The 2405-nt window shown below is 39.1% G+C and overlaps 1 protein-coding gene and 1 pseudogene across 1 annotated transcript in view; both read right to left on the reverse strand.

The window, feature by feature from the left end:
- Positions 1 to 2405, reverse strand: part of LOC118737894 (cyclin-G-associated kinase) — a 96751-nt gene that overhangs the window by 77725 nt on the left and 16621 nt on the right. The gene's annotated exons all lie outside the window — the stretch shown is intronic.
- On the reverse strand, positions 631 to 2051 carry LOC118737895 (annotated as a pseudogene).

Below are 2405 nucleotides of genomic sequence, written 5' to 3' on the forward strand. Positions count from 1 at the left end.
CCAGAATTTGCACTCCTAACAAAGCACGTTCGTATCAATAATAGTGGCTGTTAGGAAAACCGAAAGCATTAAGAAAACGTAACAAATAAAAATAGGTAAAATCAAGGCAATTAATATAAAAATTAAACCCTTGGTGCAACTACGAGCGACGTTGCCCCAAGGCGTTCGCATTATTTTGTAAGATCTCGTTTTTTGGAATAGTAGTTTGATACCTTTTTTATTACTTGTATCACGTACCTTAGCGAGTTACACGACGTCGACTTCACCTTTGCACCACATCAGCAGTAGCATTAGTTAGCGTTAAAATCAGCTGCCATTATTCCCACGTGCCATTATTTTTTGGTCTATCCAATGGATCACAATTATGTTTGGGAGAATAAGATACTACTGCAGAAGTTTTGAAGTCGTCACGCCCTTTGACTATATGGTGCCCATAAGTACATATGGGGTGGCTTTCCTGCTTGCATTCATCAACGCAATTCCAATGTGCAAATTATACACGTCGTTGTGGAAAATTTGCGTTCGCGTTGATTAAATGCACTCGATTGGATCAAAAGCTTCCGTAGTTTCGCTAGTTGAAAGTAAAAGAAATCATGGAGTTTTTTTTTTTAACAAGTTCTTTCACAAATATTTAGTGAATTAATTTCTATACAATTTTTTTTATTTGTTTGCCTGCGACGTAAACACTTATAATATTACGATCATCGCCAACATAAATAAATTTTTTGCACCATTTCCAGCAGTTGAGCTTCGCTAGATTTTTCCGCATCAACAGTAACATAGTTCCACAACGGATATTTGCTCGTATCGACGATCAATGCATCGAAATCTTTACCCACCATGAAATTTCCAGTAACATCGCCCAACGCCAGTGCTTCAGCGCCACCAAGTGTTGCCAAGAATATAGCTTGTTTGTAGTTGAGTGGTCGATATTCATTATCTTGAGCATTTAGGCGACCACTGCCTTTGATCTCCTGCTTCTTCACAAATTCCAGATGGTGGGAAACATCCACAGCACGCAATATGGAATCTTTTATGGACATCGAATTTCCACCCGATATGTCTGTGCCTAAACCAACTTTAACGCCATTTTTTTTATTAGTCGCATCACATCACAGAAACCTGAAGATAAGTTTGTATTAGAGGACGGGCAATGGGCAACCGAAGTACCGCGCTCACACAAAAGCGCGACTTCCGCATCCTCTAGATGTACAGCATGCGCCATAACAGTCTTCGGTGTCAACAAACCCGCATTATCATATGCCTCTGCATAGCATGAATTGTAGATCGATTTGACATATTCAATTTCCGCCAAATTTTCGCTAATGTGGCTCTGAATATGCAAATCATTTTTGCGTGCTATTTCACCCAACTTTACCATTAATTCCTTTGTGCAGCTCAATGCAAATCTTGGTGTTATTGTAGGCTTTACCAAATCTGTCTTTAGTTTTTTTTATCTCATTGACAAATTCCTCTGTATTCGCTGCTGATGTTTCCGTGGTTTCAACACAAAAGTCGGGGCTGTTGCAATTCGAGCAAACTTTGCCAACTAATGCTCGTTGGCCCTGTCGCATTGCCTGCTTGGATAGTATTAGAGTATTATCTTTGTTATTGCTACCAAAGTAAGACGCGAGAGTGGTACCTGCTCTAATTGTGTTTTCCACAACTTTAGTGTACACATTCGCTGCAAAATCTTGATCATCATATTTCGCCTCCAACGGGAACGTATATGTATTCAGCCAGTCCAATAAGGGCATATCTAACCCAAGTCCGATTTGTGCTACCTGAGGCGCATGAATATGGCAGTCCACAAAACCAGGCATAACAAACTGGTCTGAAGTGAGATTTTCCTCACTTGTACCCTTAAAACCGGCGTTTTTGGCAAGCCACTCGCAGTAGTCGCTTCGTTTCCTATACCAGCGATTTGGCCTTGCTGGTCCACTGCAACAAATCCGCTCGGAAAAACCTCAAATTCATTAAGAGATTTCGTATGTATAATTTTTCCAAAGAAAACTTTAGCCATTTTCAACCTTTGAAGAGGTAAGAACACCTGTTGACATAAACTATTATAAATCAAATTTATAACAGATCCACGTTCAGCTCGTGTAATGCAGATTACTGAAAAGAAAAAGAATGAATGGAGATGCAATAGCAATTGTAAATTAAAATTGTACAATTAATAACCTACAATACTTACCGCTCAGCCTCGTGGCAGCTTTATTTTTTCTTCAATGACTTTTTTATTCATTGAGGATATTGCAAAGTTTGCTGCAGGTGATTAGAGACGATTTGTCAAGGCTAGTGATAGAGATGTGCAATAAAACTCGGTACTTTAGAAAACCCGGTTTGTTTCATTTTTGCTGTCTGATTAATTAATGGAAATCCGTTTCGGCTTTAGTATTTTT

The sequence above is a fragment of the Rhagoletis pomonella genome, unplaced genomic scaffold (assembly GCF_013731165.1).
Source record: "Rhagoletis pomonella isolate Grant_MI unplaced genomic scaffold, Rhpom_1.0 Rhpom_scaffold_00004, whole genome shotgun sequence".
Taxonomy (NCBI): Eukaryota; Metazoa; Arthropoda; class Insecta; order Diptera; family Tephritidae; genus Rhagoletis; species Rhagoletis pomonella.